General features: G+C 37.8%; 1 pseudogene; it reads left to right on the top strand.

Annotated features, from left to right (window-relative positions):
* Window positions 1-25,265, top strand: part of LOC109052626 — a 110,101-nt pseudogene that overhangs the window by 32,294 nt on the left and 52,542 nt on the right.

The following is a 25,265-nucleotide window of genomic DNA, read 5'->3' as shown; positions in this document are numbered from 1 at the left end:
ATATCATTAATCAGTCTTGTTTGTAAGTACTGGATCGTAGTGGTCTGGTTCATCCGTCTTCATGATTACTAGCCCTGTTGTTTGCCGTGAGCAGACATTGACAGAGGGATTAATGTGCCCACTGATTGTGGCGGTATTAACCAAGAGGTCAAACTGGCCTGGCTTCAAATTGATGCCGATGCTAAATGCAAGACTACTGTGGAATTCCAGGCCCAAAGTGTGTCCTTGAGGAAGAAATGCCTCTCTGGTTTGGCACTCTGACAGCTGTGGGACCACATCGACCCCAAAGCACAACGTCCACCAGTGGGTAACCAGAAATGCTTTCTCCATGTACCACCCTTGTGGTCCAACGTGTCAGAAATGATGAATGAGCTGATAAAATGCTGCACAAAAAACTGACGGTCATGCTGTTTGTATTATTGGACTTTTTAGCAGGAATACAATGAAGGTTCTCCACAACGGGGACGTTTATCTGTGCTTTAGATGCTTTGAAGACACTACAGGATGTTTGCTCTGGCTTACAGTCTGGATGAGTCAACCATAGTTGCTGGAAGTCCCGAGTCAGTCTGTACATTTTTTTTTTTTTACAGTGGAAATGGACAGATGGTCACAGAAAATTGTATGTTTTTATGATGTGCACAGATGCATTTTTTTTTTTTTTTTTTTGATTTCATTTTGGTATTTTTGATCCAGCCCTAATGCTAGTCACTCTTTTTTAAAGTCTTAAAGTGTACTCCAGCCTTAAGTTGAAGGCTGCTGTGAAGGCCTCATCACGAAAGATCAGATATTAGCTTGGCTTCTCCATAGTGGTATGTGAGGGGGCTCAACTTTCGGTGTTGCCCTTTTGCTCAGGACTGCTTAGTCAAAAACTCTCCACGGGAGAGGAAATTGTGATTAAAAGGTCAAGAGCAGGTTTCCTCCTAAAGTTGTTTTCCTTCAGCACACCTGTCCATTTGCAGCACAGCATTCCATGGTTTTGATGGAAGCCAAGGAGGCCTTCATGTGCTGAACCTTATCTCGAAGTGCCTGGAAACCATAACAGCAAGGATTGTGTTCACACCCTGAGATTCATTACGGATATCAATTGAATTCTGCTTAATGTTGTTCTCTGGGACATCCTGATTACATGCGGACACTCACTTTTGGCAGGCTAAGGATGGTCAGAGCCCCGATCCTCCTTCACGTTGAAGTACATGTAGATGTGAGGGATGGTCATCAGACGCATGTGTTCCCCCAGAGGCCCAGAGTGTGGAGAGTTGACGATAGCGGACCCTCCTTCCTTCCCCATTCCTGCCTGGATGATGATGGAGAGACCCCGAGGGACCAGCCTTCCCCCCTCCCCCTCCACCCTGATGGATGGGCCCTGGAGACTGATGCTCAGCTTTTACACTTGTCCTGTCTGAGACAACTTGCCTGGAGCTGCACAGATGCGCTGTGCTGCAGCTGTTTTCCATATAACTGCAAGAACCCTGGGCAGTATCTTATAACATAAGATTGAGATATTTCAATTTGCTGTACATATACAAGAACCATACCGAGGATGAGAGCATTCACAGATCTACCTTAACATGTTTCTAGCCTATCTAGACAACATTTGTAGCATTTTGAGCAGATGTAATCAGTATGTAGGAAAAATTGTGGTTGTATCTTGTGTTGCATTCACCTTTCATTGAAAATGCAATGCCAGAATGCAGGAAAGCTTTGGTATGCAGAATTAATTTTTTTTTTTATTAAAATAATTTAAAATATAGTAAAAATTATTTTGTTAAGTATCTATAGATAGATCTATGTAAGTATCCATAGAAAATAACCCCAACTGTAGGCTAGTGAACCATATAGTTCAGCCATATCTGTGTGTGGTATGTTTTTGTTATTTTTAGTATTTTATACTTCAGTGATAAAAATAACATTAAGTAATTATGGAATTTTTTATATAACATTACTAGTTATATAATTTATTATATATGTTATGGAACATAATATATGTAAATATAAATAAAATATTTAAGAACACTTTTATTTCATTTTATATAAAACATTGTAGAATTTTACATATATGATATTTATTGTTATCAGCCATAGCATTAAAAATAATACTTACCTTATTGTATTAGGCAGAGTTTTAATATTGGTGCCTCCCTAGCTGCATAGAATGTAGACTGTGCTCACTGGGGTCTGGAACAGAACTATACTGTCTCGAATACGGACGTTGATGTAGCGCTGACATGAGCTGCTATGGCTGATTAAGAGTATTTATAACATAGTGTTTTCTGCAATAATCATGAGGACGGGCTCTTGAATTTGCATACCACTGTTTTCCTCAAGTTCCTGTTCTGACATGACATTTCCTAATCCACTGAGGTATTCAGGTTTTATCAGTTCCTATGGAGACACAGAGAATTTAGACACAGATGGAAACAAGCGTGAAATTTTGGTGTGTGTGGAGAGGCCTTTTGTTTCGTTATCTTTTATGAACGCTCACAACTTGTTTTCATTTCTGTTTGCATTTCCTTCCTGCTGTTCCATCCATCAAAAACTGGCTTCAAATGACTGTGTATTTTTAGTTGTAAGACTTTAAAAAACCGCTAGATCACTAATCAGGCTAGTTGAGTTGTTACCCATTGTGACCTGCTTAACCCTATTTAGCTGTGAAAGATGCTTTTGGGAGATCTGGATTGCTGTATTTAGGTTTGAAAGTCACTTTGTAAAGCAACTTCTTACATCCAAATGGGACAAAATGAGAGGGAAGATCTAAGAGTGTATTGTCAATCTGTATGCGTTACTGTTGTGCTTGTCTCATGCTTGCAGAATCCTCTCAAAACTGGAAATAAGAAAACCAAAGAGCCAAATTCATGGATTCACTCATCAGACCCATAGGGTGGTGCCTGGACCTGCAGGATGTGGCCATTCTGTGAACTTTCATCCATGTTTCCTGTGCTCTTTGTGTAGTCACACATGAGAAATGAGCTTGGCTTCGTTCTCACCTCTCAGTCATGACTCTGTGCCCCTCGTTGAATTCAAGCACCGATCTTGGGCACAAGATCAGGGCTGCTCTCTGTAATCCCAGCATGCACCAGGTCTTTTGTTTTTTGCTCCCCATGCCATTTTATCCTGCGTGACCGTGCTAACCAGCACATAGCTGAAAGGAGGAATAGCTCTGCGGATAGGCTGACTGACTCACCGGAGATGCGCGGCCCACATTCCTTTCGGTAAATCAGTGTCCTTTAAGTTTCTCATTACCTTTGCACTCTTCTCTCGCTTTATTTCTGTGGGTTAAGTGTGCCCCCTTGACAAACCACTCCTGAACTGTCGACTGCGAGTATTGGGAAAAGGAAGTGTGTAAGAGTTAGATTTACAACTATTCCTCCCTCTCTCGCTCTCTGCATCTTGTTTCCGCCCCCCCCCGTTCTTTTCTTTGCCTCTCTTTTAGGACAGACCGAAACCACTCTCTATCTCGTTGAGGATTCTGGGAGGGGTTGACTCATGCAGGGGGGCTTTTGGCTCGAAATTCCAACAAGTGTTTCGGCATGATGGAAGAGGCTCATTGTTCCTCTCCGTGGGAGAGAAGCCGTCAACACTCAGCCCATCACACTGGAACTGGACTGTAAGCCTACCAGACGGGCTCCAAAATCACCCCTTCTTATAACAGCTGCTGGGTCCCTGCTGTAAACGAGGGCCCTGGTGCACTGACTAATAGTGGTCGTGGTCCTCGTGGGTTTGTATGTATTGAATGTCCTCTGCTGATGCTGGGTTTTGTTGAACATTTAAGCTGACTGATCGACAGAGCATGTTTTTGTCGTCACAATTTAAGCAAGTTGATTCTTTTGATTCTTGCCTCTCTGCAGGAAATGCCGTGAATGTTTATAGGTTGTTGCGTTCTCACGTGGATGAAAGGAGTTCGTTGTTCTCATAACCGTGACAGTGAAAAAATTAACGTTGGAAAAAGGATTTGGGGGCTATGTTGGAGTTGAAAAGAGTCATTTTGGTTGGTGTAACAGAGTCACTATGAAAATATTTTGCTTTTAGAATGCTTGTGGACAGGATTTCAGGAGATGTTTTGCATGATCTGTCAAAATGACTTTGAGTTTTTGGATGGGACTGCCTGATTTAAGTGCCACTAGAAATGCTAGTAGTGAAGCAATTAGTGAAAATATTTGGACGAAAAATATAAAATAGTGAAGTTTTAATTTGTCGCTTCTTCTCGTCTTCCGATTGGCAATGTTTTGACCTTAATGTCAACAAAATGTCTTCTAAACATATACTGTTACATTTACCTCAGTGGTAAATCAATTCAATGCAGCATAAACTTGCTAGTAAGCCACCAAAAAAAAAAAAAAAACCCTCTCTAAAAAAGAAGTATTTTGCTAAATATAATATGCCACTGTATTAGCCCAAAATCTTTTACTTAACCTTTTTGTCCCACACAATTAATGTTGTGTTTGACTAAATCTTAAAAAATTGTTTTTTTATTACAGCCACTATGTAAATGTTTAATTTATATAATTAAAATATTTTAAATACCAAAGTGGCCTTAATTTTAATTTCAGTCATTTACAGCTCAGTTTTGTATTTGAAGTTGTGATCCTATTAAATAAATTTCATTATTTTCATGATTCATTATTTCATTATTTAATATTATTCTTATTATTATTATGTATTATAGTTTGGTTTCTGTTTTTTGTTAAATGAAAACTGTAATTTCTTCCTTCTCAGTGTTTTGAATAAATTAATTACAGTCCATCCATCACTTTTTGGGGTTGAACTTGGTGGGATTTGGTGTTGTCCATTGGAAATTGAATTAATTTGTTTGCTTGAAAGAAAGTGTTTGAAAACAAAGTTTTATCAGCAATGCAAAGGGTTGTTTTTAGAAGTGGAGCAAATATGATGAGCTTCCTTTTGCTTGTAAAGGATAATGAAAGACCAATGTTTTTTTCTCTTTGTAATGTGCCTTACTGACGCAACATGCACAGTGATTTTGTTTTTGATTATTGGCAGTCATTTTATAGCGAAGGACCTATTGTGTTTTAGAATCTCTCCTTTTGTTTTCCCCAGTGTAACAGAAAAAGGAAACCTTCTCGTCCGGCCAATCTCTGGTTGTACTGGTTATTGCCTGTGTAGGAAAAGCATCTGTTTCTTGGACAGTCACTTCATCCTTGACTCAGTTTGCATTTTGCTGTTAAAATTGCAGCGATTTGTGTGAGGTGATTGGGCATATGTTTTTGTATAGCTTGGGGTCAAAAGTCATGTTGTCAGATCGGGTTAGTGATTGAATATTGTACACATCTGTACTGTAATTGATCCCTCATGTACTTGCTTCGTTTTCCTTTGGTTAGCCTTATACATGCTGTTGCATGTTCACATTTGTTAATGGCCATATTGTTGTTCCTAATAATAGTAATAATTTAAACCGACATTACATAATGCACCATTTAAATAATCCATTATGTAATTGTGACAACAGGGCTGAACATTATGACACCATATCATAATTTGTCGAGTAGTTTATTACAATATATTCCACCTATTTATATTGAATGCTATGGCCTTTATACCATTGTGGTGATGTGCCACTGCAATGCGCATATTTTTATATGAAAATAAACAACTGAAAAACACTCTAATTTCTGAAAAAAACTTTTAATTGCGGTTTTGGTTTCTATAGTATAAGCCTCAGCTGTTATTATACATTCGGTGTTTAGCTTCTTAAATTCCTAAACAGAGCGTTCAAATTGAATGGTATTAGAATGTTTATAACCCTAAACTAAAATTAAATATAAGGTAAAAACCCTTAGGATAACGTAGAAAAGACACATATTAGTCACACGACACAGAAAATATGAACCAGTAGCATTTCACATGTTAACCATTTAAGTGGACTTTTGATGATTAATTGCCGCTCATGAACGATTATGGAATTGTGGTATCCATAATTGTAATCGTGATTAGATCATTCGAATTAATCTTGCGCCCTACATGACAGTCAACAAAATATTGTATGCTCCTCGTGCTCCTCGCTTGTGTGTTTCACTGTTTTGTAACTGTGTAATGTCTGTGGGTTTGTGTCCAGACTCCTACTGTAACTGAGGTTAAAATGCTGTGCAAGCACTGTGTTTGTATCGAACAAGGTGAGGCATGAGGGCCATTACATTCCGATCTTCTGTCATTGGTTGGGAGGTATGCCCCTCCTTCTCCCCATGAAAATTAATAGTCTGGTAATGAATGGTCCACATTTTAAAGATTTTCATCTCTCATACAACACACTTAAAGACCTGACTACTTTCCCTCTATTCTGCAACAAAATAAACAAATATGCCATCTTTGGACTGTTTCCTAAAGTGTTTTTTTGCCAGTTTTTGCCATTTTGGTTGTACCAGGGTAAGCAATACAACCATTTCATCTCTGATTTATTAGCAGGGGAACTTCCATGGCGCGGAAAGGGCCTTTGGTCAACTCTTTGTGTCACTCTACTTTAACGCTGGTAGCTTTTTTAAATTTCTCGGATGCGTCCTCAAGCTTTTTAACGCGAAAACTCGCGAAGACGACAAAAAGAAAAAGAACAAAAAGAAGAAGCGTTAGGAAAGACGAAAAAAAAGAGCAGAGCAAAGAGAAAAAAAAAGTTTAGAAGCGAAAATAAGAGAAAACCACGAAAGAAGTAATGGGGTTGGGCGGCCTAATGGCGGGGGGGGAATGGCGGGTGGGTGGGCATGGCGGGGGGGGGGGATGCCGGGCCGGAGGACCAGACCACGAGGTACCCTAATCCTTCTACACAAACCACGGCCCCTGCTGCAATGCAGATTTATCAGGGCTGTGCTTTGGCTCAACACGGCCACCTCCTCTTCTCAGAACAGCTAGACCTGGATGATGTGAAGGGGAAAAAATAACCTCTTGTCCTCCTCGATTTGGCTGAACACAGGTCTTTGCAGCTCTGAGCTGATTGGCCGGAGCAACATGAATGTTTTTTCGCACTATGTCATGTGATGTGTGTACTAAACTCCTTTGGTTATGTAACGCTAACACGTGCTAACACTTCCATCTTGTATTCTGCGTTACGTTGCAATCTGGATACATAAGATTTATGAGCTAAAGTCGTTACAACCTCGTGGTGTGTGGTAGCAATGTCTTGAGTTACTTTTAGCGTAGTCGGAGCTGACAGTGTATGGATCGTCCAGATGTTTTGTGCTGACTCGCAGACAAGTGTGACATTGGTCCTTCTAGCATCTGAAGTTTTTAGCCCGGCTTTGAACACTGGATCTGCTAACAATCTAAACCCCACACAAGACTCGGCCATGCCAGGCATGTTTGATACACATAGTTGGTCAGGGTGGGTCGCTGGATGCTCGTCCAGACATGGGGCTTAGTTCAATTGAGATCAGGCTGATGTGATAGATTAAGAGATTTTCTTTTCTGTGGGAATGATTCCAATTTCAGCTTGCTTCATTTCAGTGTTTGACGTTTTGCTCTGGCCTGAGGAAACAAACACGTATCTTACCATTAGTTGGACGTGACCAGTACACACAACATGGCTTTATGTTTGCCTCTCAGAGTAGTTTTTGTGTGTCTCATCCGCATTTACGTTGCGCCCTTGATATCAATAGAGAATTCCTGATACGAACCGAAGTTCACGGTATCTGTAGCATTAATTCACTTTCATCGTCCCTTTGATTCTGTTGTTTAATCCGTTTTCCAACTGAAGTTTATTCTTGTACCTTATTTAGTCTAGATATATTATTACAATAATACGAACGTTTATATTTATACAGTGTATACTTCGTGTCTTAGTATTAATGTACTAGGACACTTTTAATTCTTAATATTCAGGATCATTTCTATTAATAATCATGGATATAACTAATTATCCTGTCCCCTACTACAGAACAGAGGACTTCAATCGTGAATCGTACGCTAATTGTAACGTACAAGATTTACTATTTAAGATATATAACCAAGAATTGTTCTTTTTAATAATTCTTAAGTAAAAATGACATTTTTTTATTTGTGTATTCTCGATGCTTATTCTTTTTATTCTTAATGTTATATGTTATCTTATGTATTGTATGATCATGTTAGTACTTATTTCGGAGTTTTTTTTTGTTGTTTTTATTGGTTTGTGTGCTGGATAATACTTAAAGATAGTCCACACCTTGTCCACGTAGCCAGTCTTAAAAGCAGTTTGGGTTCTGTGCATGGATACACCAAGAACGTTATGACTCCAGGTCCTGGAATTATCGGCGCTCTTTCTGTGTCTACTCACAGCAGCGTCATGACTTCATGCGGCTCGCCTGAAACGTTCCAGCAGCAGGAGTCTGTGCCGGATGCCCCTTTAGAAAGTCTTGGGCCACCCTACTGGCGATTGCGAAGGAATAGTGAGTGGCCGGTACACCGGCTGTACATTGTGCGGTGAGAAACCTAAAAAGTCAGTATAGGCCAACTACATAGTAATTACAAGAGATACATGCCTTTGCACTCATTATCAATAAAGAAGTCGAGTTGTAAATGACAAACGTGGAGATGTGCCTTCCGACAAGGCTGTGAGATTGCCGCCTGTTCCTTCCAGTGGTTAAGTGCGCAAGGCTCCGAGAGGTCCACCCTTTGGTTTGCCTTCCCAGGATGTTGATAGAAGTAGGTTTTTTATCACGTCACCCAGTGTGTTCGGTGAGCTTCCACTCTCTCTGGCATGGGTGGTAACAGCAGTCCTCGCACGGCAGGCGCGCGGGGGGCCCGGCTAGATCTGCAATCTGCCAGGCAGGGGGCATCCTGTTAGGATGGCCCACATATGTCTTTCCTGGCCTAGGCTGGGAGCATGGTGAGGCAGACTTGTTTAGATCAGCTGGGACCAGGGCCTATTATCCAGCAGAAATTCAGTTTGCCTGCCCTTGGGACGAGTGGAGTGCCCCGTCGGCTCAGCTCCTAGCGCCGCTTTTTCACATTAGCTGCTTTGGATGTATAAAGAATGGCTGCGCGGACTGTAGCAGTGGACGGGTGCTTTAATAACTCGGAAGAAAGGTTGATGCTTTTATACTGCGTCTGTAATTGAAGCTCCGAGAACACTGACCACTAGCTTATTTAAACAAGCCACTATGGCTGCTTTTAGCATCATGACTAAATAGGCGTGCGATATGGGGAAATATTCTACTTGCAATTTGGTTATTTTTGTTTTGGACAGAATTAATTGAGATTTGATTTGCGATTTTTAAATTTGCAAAGTCAAGCTTCAGCTCAGTATTGGCAATAGGCACAGTATGAAGTATCATTCCCCTGCTGAAAAAAAAAAGAAAGCAGAAATTCCTTATACAGCTTTTCCATTTAACCATTACCAAATGGTTCGGCTCCTTTTTATTTTTGCCATAATTCTTCCAATCAGGAATTACTGTTGGTTATATTGGTTGCCATCTACCATATTACATCCCACCAACAGAATCCATCAAATAGGGACACATTTTTTCATTATAGTGTTTACATTAAACCAAATACATTTCCCATTATTATATCCCTGAAATCCATTCATTTTCAATGTTTGTTTTTGGGAGGGGTTCGATATCGTATATTTCAGCAGAGACAAACTTATAATGGTCTACACTACTTTTTTACAGAACTCTAACTTAATTAACTGAATGTTCACTGGGAAAGATTGATATTTTCTTAGTTAATTATTAAAGTATTACGTGCTTACATTGTATTGGGGATTTTTAAGAACAAGTGGAAAATGTGTGCTGAATGTTTCATTTCATCCAAGTGAAATTAGCTTAGAGCAGTTTAGACTGAATTTAACATTCGTTTTTAAACGCGGGGGAGCCAGGCGCGAGTCAAGCCTGATCCATACTGCCAGGATGTGCTCGGTGCGGAGCGAGTTCGCGGCTGCTAGGGCAGCGGTGTGAATATAAACCGCGAGCTTTACGAAACGGGCTTGTGTGAGTGCGGGCAAGTGTGAATGGCTCGTAGGAGTAGGATGAAAAAGGTATAGTTCACTCCTAATACTGCACACCAGTGCGACAACAGTCTTTCCAATAGGTCCAATAGCTTACTTGTAGTGATTATATATGCGTGATTTTTACATGCATTAACTTTAATTACTAGTCAATCATTAGTTTTTGGAGTCTCTGGGAATATGTAAAAATTCTTGGAGCTCTGTAAAGAGGAAGGTTTCACTCAGGAGTTTAGTGATAATCAGACATCCCACAGCTTTGGAGGAATCAAGCAATGTGTTGGTTACAAAACATGAAAGTCAACAGGAAGGTCCACTCTCTGTGACCCGACTTCACCTACCAACTTCCCCAACCTCTCCTGTCTCCACTCTGGTGCCACTTACACTTTCTCTGTTCATTTTTAATGGTTGTTTCTGAAAGCAGCGTCTTTCTGTTTCCTGCTCTCAGCTCTCTGTCACATTCGTTTACGGCTCCTCAGGAGAACCGAGCAGTGCTGATTGGTCAGCAGAGTGTCTTTCATCACCTCGCGGGCGGATGTGTTCATCCCGACCCTCCTCAATTTTGCGTTTTTTAGCCTTTTTATATTAGCCTTTATGAAAACTTTGGGTGCATGGCTCGATTAGTAGTTTCTGTCATTTATTTAGACAAAATATATTGATTAAATGTTTTTTTTTTTTATTATTATTTAAAAAATATTTATTTTAAATTTTTTTATTTATTACAACTTTATTTTAAAAATCCTAAGTAATCCTTATTATTTTTTAAAATCTGTTTTTATTTAAAAATATCTTAATTCGGTTGAAATATTATTATTCAGGGGTTTTTCCTGCAAGAGAGATTATGAGGGGGCCTCAATATTGTGCTGCCTCTGGTTGTCCACAAAAACTCAGCGGGCACAGGCAGTCACATGCAAGTGTCATTGAACAGTGTCCACTAGGCTTTTAGTCCAAAAAGTGTGCATATTGGAGAAATACTGGTATCTTTGATACATGTTTACTTGATATTTCGTTTACACAGAATCATAATTCTATTCATTTTCCACTGATTTTATGTGATCTGATTGAGCATTAGCAGAGCTTCTAGCACTGCCTGCCTGCATTTTCTCTTTCCGTGAACGCTGTTGGACTCAGATGAGGGAAGCTCTTCCGATGACGAGCTTCTATTCTCTTCCGCATTCTATTCCATACATAAAACCCAGAGAAATGCTTTTCTACACACGAAATATGACAGCTAATTAACACCACGATTATGATAGTACATGGTTTGTTATGTGATTTTGTTTTTATTGGACTGATTTGGATTTTGGTGTTCATTTTTCTCTGCCAGGTTACAGGCTGAGCAGATATACATTTTTGTTCACTGCTGTCCATTATTTCAGTTTTGCAAATTGACAATAAAATTAGTTTTTTGTACTATGAACATGAAATCTGTAGACTCTATCAGTGCTTCCCTAACAGTTGGTTGGCTCAGGTTGCTGGTTATTCCTTTCATATACTTGTAAGTTTCAAGTTACTGGGGTATTTTTCTTCTATAAATGTCAAATTTGATTAAAAAAAAAACTTTAATTATCATTTTTTTTGGAGGTCTTCGTTTGCAAAGCGCGGCTGTTTTAAAAAGCACGTGGCGATTAACCTACTTTCAAACCTGTGATTATAGATCTGTCGCTCAGGGCTGTGGTCCTGTGGCGTTTATCTTCCTATGAGTGTCATGTGTTTTGCATTTTCCACACGCTTACCTCATCCATGGCTCATTGTTTCGTACTGAACACACTCTGTCCACAGACTCGTGAATAAAACCCTCACACCAGAGCTCTGGAGAGTAAAATGGTTACTACATCTGCAACACCTGAATGAAGAAGCATTGTGTGTGTGTGAAATCACTCTTAAAAAACACTATAGCAGAAACAGTTGTTTGTAATAGTTTTCATAGATAGACAAATGACTAAACGGGAGATGAATGTGGGTGGAAGAAGATGTTACTGATAAATTTAAAGACACGAGGAGTCTTTGTTTAGTATCACACATTTCTCTCTTTGTTTGCCATGGAATAAAAATGTAATTATTGATAAACAAAACCAGCCATTTTTGAATGGAGAAACCATTTTTTTAATTCATTATTTTATATTGCTTAAATTTATTCAAAAATGAATAAATCTAAGGATTATAAACTTTTTTATGAAATAATAATAAAATATATATATAAATAAGAAAAATGTTTTTTTTTCTACACAGTTTTATTGATTGATACAGAAGCAAAAATTTAATGTTCATCCTTGCTCGACTCTTCCTGTGACTTGTGTTGCAGAGAAAGATTGCCAACAGTAAAAGTGACGTGCATTGAAAAACCGTCTTCGCGTGAAATGTCATCTCTCAGTATTTGAGATGAGATGGGGGGTGAGATGTGTGTGTGTTGATATGACATTTGGGCAGCTCTCTTGCCCTCAGAGACCGAACTACAGGAGTTTCTGCTCTCTCTCTCTCTCTCTCTCTCTCTCTCTCTCTCTCTCTCTCTCTGCGGTCCATTTTTTTTCTTCTGCCACTGTTCGTCATATTGACACATTCTTTAGATTATCTCTCTCTGTCATTCCCGTATGTGTTTATTAGCCTTTAGAGTGTTTGTTTACATAAAGATTTGCTGCTTGTATTATGTAATATAATTAGATTTTCAACTTCTGCTTTGGTCTGTCCTCATCTGATTTAGGACACCTAACATCACAGCAAAATCAGCTGCTTCCTTTTTACTCTAATTTCTTCTTTTAAAGTCATTAATTTTGAGCCCAGATATTTTCTGGTGGAAAAATAAGGAAAATGTTTGTCTAAGTTGTGTTGGTAATTTGCCCTCTGTCTCAGCGAGCGAGGTGTCCTGCTGATATCACAAATCCTGTAAAATATGTGTTGTAGTCCAAACGAGTCATTCGTTGTAGTTGTTTTTGAAAAAAAAAGTGATTTCTGTTAAATAAAATAATCTCCTTTTGAATTGGACTTTGAGCTTTGTTACTTTGCAGATCTTTTTTTATGCTCAAACAGCAACATTACAAGACTAAAGTTACTAAGTTGTGAAAAAGTGAAAAAGCATAATAGCACCCCATTTAATATAACCCGTTGACCTCTCTAGTACTTTACTAGGTTTTAATTATCTGAACATTTAAAGGGGGCCGTATTGTATCCCAATTTTAGCATTTCAATTTTTTTTTTTGAAAGTCCTTTTAAAAATCTGCTTACAATGTTAGTCAAGGTTCCTTGCACCAAAAACACTAATCATAATTGAGGTTTTAGATGACACTTCTGATTCTCACTCTATATCTTAGAATTGAACAGTTTTTACTACTGTACATTTTTATACTTTTATAGTAAGTGACCAGTGTTGTTCATCAGAGAAAGGACTAGTTGCTAAATACTGAATAGGGAGTATATTTAAATGGGATAATGGAAAGATTATGCTGAAGTTAGTGTGTTACATGGACTGCTAAAGTAGTCTAAAACCAGACAAATAGGTGGTTGAATTAAGCAATCACATTCAAATATCCATTAATATGGTATTCTAATATAATGTGCATCCCGACTATTATTTCAAAAGAGCAAAAAAAGTATTGTTTTTCCATGATATGACTCTGGTAGAGCAGAAGCAGCCTGCTCGTGTCTTACAAGTGACTGGTTCTTGTTTCTCTTTATGGTGATTGATAGGCAAGGAGGCTGTTTTGCACATCAGTGAGCCTGGGACTGTCAAGAAACAGAGCTGGGCTATTAGTATGCTAATTGCGCTCGGGCAGAGATGAATGCTGACCTCGCGGTCTAAAGGGGTCATTCTCGTATGTAGACGTTGCAGATGGATGCAGGCTGAAGTTGTTGACTCAGTCCTATCTTAAACTGTCTGGAACTGTCGGTTTGCTACATAGAAATGTTTAGTCATACGCAGTGTGTGCCGAGCAGAATAGCCTGTTTGCATTCTCCACTATTGTTTTGTACTGATGACAGCCTTTTTTCCTTTTTATAGCCTGTTGGTGAAGGCAAAGCATCACTATTGTTGATTGCTTATAAACAGGGATTTCAACAAGACATTTCGGGGCGTATAGCATAGCACAAGCAATTCCAAAATAGTGTTTTTGATTCCCAGGGAATGCATAAAACTGATAAACTATATCTCGAATGAAGCCGCTTTTCATTTATAGCCATATCAAATGTAAATGTAAAAGCATTCAGAACATCTTGCCAACCACATAGCAATGCAAATCACTCACAGTCTTTTTTTGCAAAAAAAATTTTGTTCTGTTTTTCAGCAAAACGCCACTTTCAGGGAAGATAAATGCTTTAAAATGCTTTTTGTGTGGTGTGAATTGGGAGGTGTCAGCAGTCCCATGTGTTTTCAGTTAATTCAGGGTGTGATCGTCAGTTCGGGTCACCACAAGCTTGACCGAAATTCTACACTGACATGTTTTATTATGCTTTTTCCTCCACTTCGAAATAAAGCTATGAGCTCATAAGATTGTCCTTGTCAAACCGTCTGATGATTTGCATGAAGGCTGTAATAACCTGTCGTCGCACCCTGCTGGTAGGATTTTACCATTCTTTAAAGGACATGGGCATTTCCGAGCAATGTGAATATTTTTTGGCACTGCAACTGATAGGATCTTTCAGTGCATAAAGCACAGTGTTTATCAAATGTGCAGTTTCCATCGCTAGAAAAGCGTAATAGAATAAAATAAACATTACCTGTATTAAAATTAAATAAAATTTTACTTTTTTAAAACAAATTTAAAAACATTTTTAAATTTAGTTTAATTTCATGCAATAACTAAAACTGCAATAAAAGTTAATAAAAGCTATATACAAGAAAACGGAATTTTATTTTAGCTTTAGTACAGCTTCAGCTTTAGTGAAACTTGGTGTACTAAAGTAAATGTTACGAAGAAAAATGAATAAAAGACTGTATGGCAAAAAAATGACAAACACACAAAAATTACTATGACATAAAAACTAAACTACAAATAAAATGTAAAAATGGAAAATGAAACAAACATAAGACAAATTCAAAAAATACTAATGAATACTATTATAGTATCTGAGTGATAGACTACAGTAAAACTGGCCTAAACTAGAGTTTAAAACCACCACCGAGGGACCCAGCCTCCCTGAATGGATCAGCTATCGTCAATGTTTTTGGGAAGGTTTCAAATTCCACCTCTTCTATTTCTCCAGTTGCTCCGCACATGTTTTTCCATGTGCCGAGAGCGGTGACAATTGACATATTTATGTTCCTCAGCGGACGAGCGTGATGATATCAGCCTGGATGGAAGGTTTGACTCGGCTGCGGAATTCCAGAAATTCAACTGGATAAGAGATGAAAGACCGCATCCTGTCCAATAACTGATTTATGAGCTCCACGGCACAGTCCAGGGCTTCAGACTGTGCGCTCGTCCCTCTGCACGCATGATGATAAAGCTGGGATGAGTTTTCTCCAGCATGGTTTAGAGTTTCTTAGGTCAAAGGTGGGACGGCGGGGGGGCAAACAGTCAGCCGTAGCGCTCATATGTCTCCTTTTCATCATCAAACCCTCTTACCGGGCTTCAAAGACATTCTTGTGTGAAGCCAAAGAGTGTGTCCTGTCTTTCCTGTGTCTGTGCACGCTAGATAATTGAACTATATGAAGTCTAGTACAATCTGGCATGCTAAACTGATAGTTTTTGGCTATAAAATCTCATTTTCTTTGGGATTTATTAAGAAATTGAGTGAATTTATTGAACATTTAATTTATTTTGTTTTGTTTTTTGTTTTGCTTTACTTAGCAATTGCCCCCATAACTCTGGCAAATTCACTATAATGGGAGTTGATTATTTTAGTTGGTGCACACGCTGAAGCTGACAGGAAATGGCCCTTTGTGTTTTGAGGAAACACACGGTGACTCTCCTGACACTCATTGTTCTGGTTGCCATGGCATTTGTTCTCTTGATGTTTGAAGTCACACCTTATGCACACACATTCACATTTCAGGGATTAGAAGCCTAAAATGTCTTCCCTTATCTGTGTTTTGTGTAATTATCATGCTCAGAAATGAGCTTTTGTTTCCTTTTGTTTTTCCTCCAATACAATGCTCATTGGTGGCTTTTAGACATTAAGCACTTTGTTCTCTGAAGCAGCTATTGAAGCAACACAGATTGGGAAAAGTGCTATAAATATAAAACAATGCAAAATCTTGAATTTACCCCCTTTTTCCTTATTGAAGGTTCTTGGTCTTATTTTTTCAGTTTATTTATCAGTGCATATTATTCTAAAACAAAACATATCTAAATATATAGATTGAAACAATTGGAACATTTAAGGATCATCATATTATAGGCATTCATATTATAGGAATTAGATACATTGCTACTGCTGTTTTATGTAGTTTATCTCTTTTTTCATTATGTTTTAGGTACATTGGCTTGTATGGCTTTTATTATAATGCAATAGTAATTAACTACATTTTGAATTGTTCTTGTCATCTTACTGGCAAAATTGTCTGATCACTTGGAAAAATAAAAACACATATATAAGTGCTGACAATTTTAATACTTATGATTAGGGGTTCAGTATTATATTTAGCGCTGCTAAATATGTTGAAAGTGGTCTGTGTTGTTTGTCTGTAGTTTGATGTCAGTGTTGATTTGCCTCATCATGACCCTGAAGGTCTAGAAATCTCGTATGTGTGGCACGCAAGCAGGCGTATGGTCATGTGTGTCCGGAAAACAGCACTGTACAGTATAGTGTGAATGAGTTGTGTATCTGTAGTGTGCTATTATCAAGATGAGTATAAAACACTCTTGATGCTCATATTGCTGTGGTATAATCAGACAATATCAGTGAATGCAGATACGCCTGCTCCTCTATTATTCACTCACAAAGGTTTCTTCAAGCATGTCTTCGCTGTTGTCCTAAGGCTGCTGTCCTCTCGTCCCAGATACATCCTGCTCGGCCAGCTCAAATATCAGCCTCCGCTGCAGGTTACGAGTTTAATGTTGCCCACACAGAGCTGCTGGGTTTTTTTTTTCACACAACAGAGGTTGTACAGATGTAGCCTCCTGCTAGATTTAATCGTAAACTGCAGATGGGGAGAGATGAACTTTTGCGGCAGCCTTATGGTGAATCTGCATGATGTAGTTGCTCTTTAAAAGTGTATGTATTGGAAGGGGAATGTGTAATGAAATGGGAAAATAAATGTATATATTCTTTTTCTTCTTTCAGGACTTGGAGTTCCATGGCGTGATGCGTTTTTACTTCCAGGATCGAGTGGCGGGGAACTTTGCCACAAAGTGTATCCGAGTGTCCAGCACAGCGACCACGCAGGATGTGATCGAGACACTGGCGGAAAAGTTCAGACCGGATATGAGGATGCTGTCTTCTCCCAAATACTCCCCTCTATGAGGTCCACGTCAGTGGCGGTGAGGTTTAGGAAACACAAATATCATCAAAATGCCATTTTGTGACTTTTTACTGTTTTTTTTTTTTTTTTTTTTTTTTTTTTTTTGTAAGTTTTGGGGCTGGTAAGATTTTTAAAATATTTATTTTTGAAAGAAGTCTGATGTTCACCAAGGCTACCTTTATTTGATCAAAAAAAAAAAAAAAAAAAAAAAAATACAGTAAAAATGGTAATATTGTGAAGTATTTTATTTTTTTACATTTTAAAATGTAATTTACTCCTGTAATCATTACTTCAGTCTTCAGTCCTACATGATCCTTCAGAAATCTTATTTATATGCTTATTTGCGGCTCAAAATTGTTTTCTTATTATTAGTGTTAAAAACATTAATATGTTTTACCATGATGATTTTCTTTGTAAAATTTTTATGTCCTTACTGTTATTTTTGTGCTCCCTTGCTGGATAAAAGTATTAATTTTAGCAACGCAACTCAATGTCACATTGTTGCATTAGGGAAAAGTCAAAATGCAGTTCATAATGCAACATTGCATATAGCTGCATACTTCCAGAGTATGTTTCTGACCCTAATGTTTTAGTTTATCTGGTTGCATTTGCTGCCACATTTAATATTTGCTCTTACTTTAATTCTAGAAAACATTCTGTCTTTTGCATAAACAATGTCAGGAAGGCCTCTTTTTTGCTTGTTTTTTTAGTAAAGTGAGAGCTTTATTAAGGTTTAGACTGTTCAGTATATTATCAGTTGTTCACCTGATAAAAACACTGAAAATGTGACTTTCTACAAATTTTCAGTGGACAAAAAATATCTGTAGTTTGTGTAAAAAAAAAAAAAAAAAAAAAAAAAAAACAAGTCATAAAACAACATTGACATTAAATTTCTGTAAAAGTTTGTAAACCCTTTCTCTGAGTAAATGTCATTTTTGAGTAAATGTCATATTTAATTAAATGCAGTAATTTGGAAAAAAATGGGTTTTTGAAATTCCTTGTGGTGTTTTTTTTTCTTCTCTTTTTTCTCATAAATGAGACTCATCTGGACTGTAGCCTTATTTTGGTTTCAGTCCACTCTGATTCAAGTTCATAGAGAGGTGATTTTCTGACTGGCATAATCTTTCTCTGTGACAGAAGAGAGGAAACTAGACTTGGACGAGAAAACCGCTGGTCGTACAGCTGAACTGGAAACAAAGACGACAGAGAGGGCCGCTTCGTGCTCAAGAACGAGAACGACATCATGCCCAAGGTGATGAAAACGTTGATGCAGACCAAAAGTTAGAAAACAAACCCGTCTTGCTTTCACAGAGCCTGGTTCTGTGGTTTGTTCTGCTTGAAAGCAGAAGCTATAGTTTTACGACGATTCACAGAGGGTGTCTGTGTTTGTTCCATGTTGGGTTTTTTTCTGCTCTTGGTTATAGTTGGAACAGCTTTTTTAGTCCCCTGCTGCTCAGACGGCCCCTGAAACCATCTTCTCCACAAGCCGACCCCATTGCACGTCAGTTTAAAAACCCTCTCAGGAACAAAAAAACACACAGGCATCAGCAGACACTTCATTTCCTCACTTAAGTGGAGCAGATCAATTTTTTTTTTCTTTTCGTTTTACTCCGTCTGTCTCTCTCTCTCTCTCTCTCTCTCTCTCTCTTTCTCCCACTTCAGTGTCTCTTAGTGTTGTGTGCAGCAATGCTCCCCAAAGAGACATAAAATAAGAGCTAGGAGTGTCTGAGTCTGCAGGAATGTGAGTTTGGGTGTGTGGGTGGTAGATCCCAACAACTTTCTGCATTTTAGGCTGTTTTCACTCTTTGTTTGATTGTTCTACCTTCTGAACCACGATATGTTTGAGTCATCAAAGTAAGCACTAGTGGCTTACTACTAAGGTGGATAAGTGTGACCATAAGTGTGGAAATTGTGATTAGGACGGATTGCTTTTTTTTTTTCAACTGTGAACTGAAAACGTTCTAAAAGTCTGCTGCTTAGTTGCTTTCAGCTCAACCATTTGATGATGTGGAGTTGAAGTGATGTTGTGGACATCTGTCTGGCCGCTCTCTTGTAGAGTAAATTGTTCAGCACGCTTGAATTTGAACTCTGCAATCCTTGCTTTGGCTCTCACTATTCACTCATAACGCAATATTTTTTGAAATCCTCTTGTAAATCTTTGGAGTGTTTCCTATGATGTATTGCAAAATCACAGCTGTGTTAAGAGCTCAGGTCAATAGAAACACATTGTTCCACATAATTTAGCTGTAAACTTTCACCCTTTAAAATTGTATGTGTTACTAATGCAATTAATAATTAAAAATAAATTAAATAAATATTCAATAAAAATGTAGTAATCTTAAATGAAAATAATATTAACTATAATAATAATAATGATTCAGAGAATTATTTAAAAATGTAAAAACATTTAAATAATGTTGTAAACTATTAGTATTATAACAAGAATGAATAAAAACTATCATTTAAAATCATTTGCATAATTAAAAAAATTAAAAATAAGTTAATGCACATTTCAAATAAACACAATTAATTCATTTTTTTTTAAATAAAGCAAGTGATGCAGTTTCATTTTTAAACATTTTTTTTCAAAATAAAGTTCCACTAAGCGAAAGACAAATAAACATTTAAAGAAGATGCTAAGAATTCATTCTAATTTTTTTAAACCGAGTTGTAGCCTACTCCGTTTGATATCCCACTGCAATTTTTCCTCAACATCTTTTTCTTTATTTTTCCACTTGATCTCTCCACCAGAGAACACTGACAAATGGCCCTGAGAAAGAGAAGGAGGGGGTGATCCAGAACTTCAAAAGAACACTGTCCAAGAAGGAGAAGAAGAGAAAAAGAAGAAGAGGGAGAAGGAGGCCTTTTCCAGAATTCCAGATGGAGACGATCACACACTGAACCGCGAGGATGGGTGAGGAGTATCAACTAATTGGGCTTGTATGATAGACATGCACATAAAGGCAATAGTCCTTTTAAAAGGGAAATAATAAGAGCATTTTTTAAAACTAAATCCATTCATTTTTTTTTGTGTCTCTTGCCTTAGTTATTCGTGAAAGGATTTTTTTTTGGTTTTCTCTTTATGTAGAATTGACTTACTTTTGTTCCTCTTTCTGCTAGAGAGAACTCCAGATTGGCTGCTGAAGTATATAAAGACATGCCAGAGACCAGTTTCACAAGGACCATTTCTAACCCTGAGGTGGTGATGAAGAGGAGACGACAGCAGAAGCTGGAGAAGAGGATGCAAGAATTCCGCAGTGGAGACGGTCGACCGGACTCAGGTTTGTGTGCCTTTAATACATCGACATAATCTACACTGACATACAACTGCCCAGATCTACATATGAACTCCTAAGTGATTATTTAGTAGGAGGCTTTGTTATCATTCCACATGCAAAGAGCCTAGCCAATCATAACAGAGAATATTTGCATATGGAATTCTTATGATCATATATGGAAACCAAATTACAAAAGTAGTTCATTCAGAACAGGACACAGACATGAGCATATTATAACTGTGCACATTTAATTTTGGTGCATTGTAAGAATTAAAAATCTATGGTCATTGAGCTTTTTCTGGAAGATAAATAGACTAATTTTATTGCTCTATATGTGTGTCTAGAGACTGTTTGGTGCAAAAATAGCTTAGTATTTGTATTTTTTTCATGTAAAATAGGCTATGATGTCAGCAGTTTGTCTCCATGGGGCAGTGAAAACTGTAATTATATAAAGAGAGCACTAAACCAGAGCCCTGGCAACTCCATTGCACTTGTTGGGACTTTCTGCCAATGAACCACCTACTTTCAAGTGGAAAACCATTCCAGACCTCAACATAAAACTTTATTTCTAAGCTCTGTTCACACTGACGCCTAAAATAGCCTCTCTGTCCTGGACAGACACGGATATTTAGATTTTCCAAGCTTATGTAATCAGGATAATAACGCATGTCTGTAGCCGAGGGTTTAGACCAGAGGCAAATCCTTAACGTGACACACGTAGAAAGGCTTCCAGTTACTCATCACATTCACCCCGTCCGGTAAGAGTTAAGCAGTGTGTGAACTGGTTAAAGAGGCTTAGTCGAGCACGCGGCTGGGTTTAGGTCCCAGTGTTGGGGATGTTTGAGTTCTCACGCTGTGTGCTGCCATACTAATAAAGTCCTTCAACCTACATTGGACACAGCCAAAATTCAGAACATAGGATGTTGTTTTAAGAGGAATATTTTCTGTGCTAATGCTGGTACCCTAAATATTTATAATTCATTTACTAGGCCATCAATAAAGGCCTTGCCATTATATCAGCCTGCCTTCATTGGATCTGACACAAGGTAGCTGTGCATGGAGTTAATGGGCATGATTATCAGCCAGTTCTGATAAATTGGCCACTAATCTGAACTATTAGTTCTTAATTCTCTTCTATTATCAGCCAATTTTAGTAATCTTGAAAAGCCAGGTATCATCTGATTAATTAATGATTAAAGCTACACTATTAGTTTATTAGTTTCACACAATCTCTCTCTTTCAGGAGGGACTCTGAGGATCTACGCTGATAGTCTGAAGCCAAACATTCCCTACAAGACCATCCTGCTCTCAACTACTGATATGGCGGACTTTGCTGTGGCCGAGGCTCTGGAGAAATACGGGACTGGAGAAGGAAAATCCCAGAGATTACTGCATTGCCCAGGTGGGGTTTAACACGGTGTGAGTTTTCAAATGCTTTCAGTGAGTTGTACTTTCCTATGATAAATGCAGCTCTGTCAGAAAGTGTTTTTAAAATCTGCAGGATGGATGAACTGATGAACATAGGGCATGTAAAATAATCATTAACAATGGACCTTTCAGTTCTGTGGAAATCTGTGTAAGTTTCTTCAGAACACCATGTGGGTGTGCTGTAGAGTTATAAAGCTGATTGAATGTCTCTGGCGTGTCCGGCTCTCTCCGTGGACCCCTCCTCCTCCTCTTGTGATCAAATCAGGCCTCTGCACGATCTGTCTTCCAGATTAAAGCCAGGAGCTGACATCTGCTTCACCTCTGCTGAGAGTAATTGAATTGTGCAGTTGTAAGGTGCCCCCCCGCCTGCGCACGTTTAGCACTGCACTGAGAGATGTGGGGATGAGGAGGAAGTGTAGAGGAGGAGAGCAGGAAGTGCTTGAAGTGGCCGGTCTAATCTGCTGTCAGCGAATGGCAAACATCGCTGTTGCTCACCAGCTCTTTTCAGACGCCGTCTCAGCCAATCACACCGAGAGTTTCTGTGGCATTGTAATATCCTCTCCCATCACTCTGGCCAATATTAATTACATACACAGCTCGTCCATAAAGCTGCTGTTAAATCATGGCACAGGGAGTGTGTACCTGTCACTAAAACAGGTGTCTAATGCCTGCCTGGAGTGCGCACTGTGAAATATTGGCATGCTCTGCCAAAGAAGTCAAGCTTTAGTTTGTTGGGTAAAAAAAAGTTGCCTTTTTAAGACTCTGAAAAGTGTGTGCATGTTTGCTTTGTGCAGGTGATTCATGTAAATGATAAACCAGTGAAGGAGGCCATACTAGACGACACAGATTGCCCTCTGCAGATCCTCAGAGACTGGACAAGCGATAAAGGTCAGCCACATGCCATTTCTTAAGCTAATTTTTGGACAAATTCTGGAGCTTTTTGGAACATGTTTCAAAAGTTTGGTGTTGATGTTTTTCAAAAAGTTTTTCTGAGCTCAAAGACTACATTTATTTGATAAAAATACAGTAAAAAAACAGTAATATTGTGAAATATTTGCGATTTAGAAGAACTGTTTTATATTTAAATCTAATTTATTCCTGTGATGCAAAGCTGAATTTTCAGCATCATTACTCCAGTCTTCAATGTCACACGATCCTTCAGAAATCATTCTAATATGCTGATTGGGTGCTCAAGAATATTTTTTTGTTATCAGTTTTGAAAATGTGTTCCCTAATATTTCTGTGGAAACAAGTCTTCTTTTCTTTTAGGATTCTTCTTCTTTAAAAAAAAAAGAAATTTAATTAAATGCATCCTTGCTCAGAAGATTTTTTTTTTTAAAGAATAAATCTTATTGATCCCAAACTTTTGAACTGTAGTTTAGATACATTTTATATTATTTATGCCTTATTTTTTACATGCTTAAAGTATTTGAATAAGTATAAGACATGAGCCTCTCATTTACACCATGTTATACCGCCCCCTGTTGACTTTAATGTGCTACTATGTCAATTTCACAGAGGCCTTAGTATTCCAGCTGAAAAAAAAGCGTCCTCCAGACTACGCACCAAGGAAAGGACGTAAACCCGACCAAACAGGATGGGGCCGCCTCACGGATCCATTCCTCCAGAGAAACTGCCCTACCTGGTTGAACTGAGCCCAGGTGACACACACAAACATATACTATAACAGGACATCCTCTTTCCAGGAACTTTAGAGCAGAAGCAGAGTCATTGAATGCTAGCAGAGCTGTTCCTGGATCAGTCGTGTTGATGTAAGCCTGCACTGGAGTTTCAGTTGCACTGATGTGACAGCTGTGAAGAGCGGCCCACTGATTGCCCGCTGACATTCACACATGAGTAGAGCTATGGCCAACAGATGAGTTCAGTATCTGGACCACTGTAGAGTCAACTAGTGAGATCCCTTAAATATACCTTAGTTTCACTCAAGTTGTTTTTTTTAGACTTGAAAATTCACATCATCTAGATCTGACCCTCACTAACACTGTCTCTCAGTCTAACTGCTTCTTGCATACTGTTCCTCCCCCTGCTACGGCCACAAGTAACCCTGTCACTGCATTTATAACCAATGCTTTTTAACCGCAAAGAGTTGAGCAGGAACTCTCCTGATGTGTAATGACACTGTATCTATACTAGAGGCAACCAACGTCGCATTGCATAGACAAAAAAGGCTGTCTACAATGAAAGCTCACTTCAAAAGTTCACTAACCAATCAATGATAACTTCAGGAACAATTCATTGGGTGACTTTTATTTTATTTACAACAAAAAACAATTGTACTTTGCATGAGATATTTTTATAATATAAAAACATTTAAGTAATTTCTACGAACTTTATCTGTATTATATTGTTGTTATATTAAATGACTGTATATTATTTTTTGTTTAATAATAAGCAATTTATTTTGTTTAAATATTATTTTATGGTATATTATTTGATATTATTAATTTTGACTTTTCTATTTAATAATATACTATGTACTATGTATTTATTCAGTTTTATGTATTACATAATAAATACTATGATATTATAATATATTTTAATATTAATAAAACTTTAATAATTTCTTTATTTAATATTATACTTTATATACCAAATTGTTTGTTTAATATACTATTATACTATTTTTATTATACTAAATATACTTTATATATTTATATATATTATGTATTAATGTATGTAAACAAGTCTTATGTTTTTATATTACAGTATATTACATTATTTTTAAATGATTATATACTCAGTTAACGTTATTTTATATCATTTATTATTATTTTTTTATTTTATATTACATTATATTGTTTTAGAATATATAGAGAGGAAAGAAAAATACTTAATAAAATACTCATAAAGTACTTTTATATTATTTTTTTTTTAGTATTTTTTTAAAATAAATACACAAGTCATACCAAATCAAATTATTGATTTACACTTTCACGAAAAAAAAAAGAAACTGCACAATCCTTAGCCAAATTGCTTCTAGTGTAGACTGTTTGTTGATTATAATGGGAGAATTATGGTTTTGTCATATTGTGACGTGCTGTTGTCCGATGTAGATATGGTGTAGTATTGGTCGTGAGGGTTCTCTGGGCCTTGGAAATTGAGATTTGATTGACATATTCACTCCTCTCTGGAGTGTGTGTCAGCTGACAGACTGAACCACTTGCTTACGGCGCTTTTTTCTCTTTCTTGCTGCGTTTGGTACTCTTTGGCTTTTCCTCTC

Source organism: Cyprinus carpio, chromosome B20, assembly GCF_018340385.1.
Source record: "Cyprinus carpio isolate SPL01 chromosome B20, ASM1834038v1, whole genome shotgun sequence".
Classification (NCBI taxonomy): domain Eukaryota; kingdom Metazoa; phylum Chordata; class Actinopteri; order Cypriniformes; family Cyprinidae; genus Cyprinus; species Cyprinus carpio.
Note: the sequence above shows the minus strand (reverse complement) of the source record. Positions and strands in the feature narration are given on the sequence as shown.